This window comes from Theobroma umbraticum, unplaced genomic scaffold (genome assembly GCF_002168275.2).
Source record: "Theobroma umbraticum cultivar Fairchild unplaced genomic scaffold, ASM216827v3 scaffold_20.0, whole genome shotgun sequence".
NCBI lineage: Eukaryota > Viridiplantae > Streptophyta > Magnoliopsida > Malvales > Malvaceae > Theobroma > Theobroma umbraticum.
Window position 1 is genome coordinate 4,611,195 of NW_018397266.1, and position 1,035 is coordinate 4,612,229.

A 1,035-nucleotide genomic window follows, 5' to 3' on the forward strand; every position below is an offset into this window, starting at 1 on the left:
ATATTCTTGAAGACAAAAAATAAGTTAAAAATGTTAATAAATAAAAATATCTTCCGCTAATTATAAAAATTATTATACTATATAAAGTAAACTTTATTCGTTTCTCTCAATTTCTCTCTTTACTCATTTACCTTTCTTTTTTTTAACTAAATTTCCTCCATTGCGAAAGAAAAAGTGGTGAAAAGTTGTGACGACTGACAATATTACTATTTTCATAATCAAATTTAGTCATAGAACCATCGATCTGGAGCTTTTCACTCAAATTAGATTGTGAAAAATATCAGATCTAATACCTCTTATTACATCTAGTCGTGGAAGTGTCAAATCTAATGCTCCTTGATCAGATTTAGTAACCAAAACGTCAAATTCGACATTCTTTAGTTAGATCTAATCACAAAAAACGTATATCAATGATCCTTTATTTTATTTTTACGAAATAACAATTTCATTTCTAATCTATTTGATTGCTCAAACCATACATAATTTCATAAGTTATGGGAAGAGTGTAAGAAGTAAACAGGATTATACACGTGCTTAACGTAAAATTTCCAAGTTAAAAAAGAAAAGAAGAAGCCAAAAGGCATAGTACTATATATTAGAACACCAAATTGAAAAACTTAGAAATTTGCTTCAAGACGTGTATCAATGCCACTATCCTTAAGGTTTTATTCGCCCCCACTTGTAGTGTGCAAAAGAGTCACCGGCGTATAAACCTCGAAACTATAATGAAGCTCAGTGATTGATGGCGTTTTGCACTGACAAAATCAATCCACTGAGCACTCACTGGAGTATAACAAGATTATCAAACTTCAATAATATTTTTTCTGCAGGAAAATAGTATAGAAGAAAACTTGGAAGATGTTGGAGGAAGAAAAAGGATAGATATTACTATTTTTTTTTCTTAATGTACATTGGATAAGGAGGGTCCTCTTTTATAGGTATAAATGCCTGTTCTCAACAGACATTATTTGTGTCTGTTTCAAAGAGTTGCTCTTATTGGTCTTTTCCAACAAATGTGACTCTTTTCTTATTTTT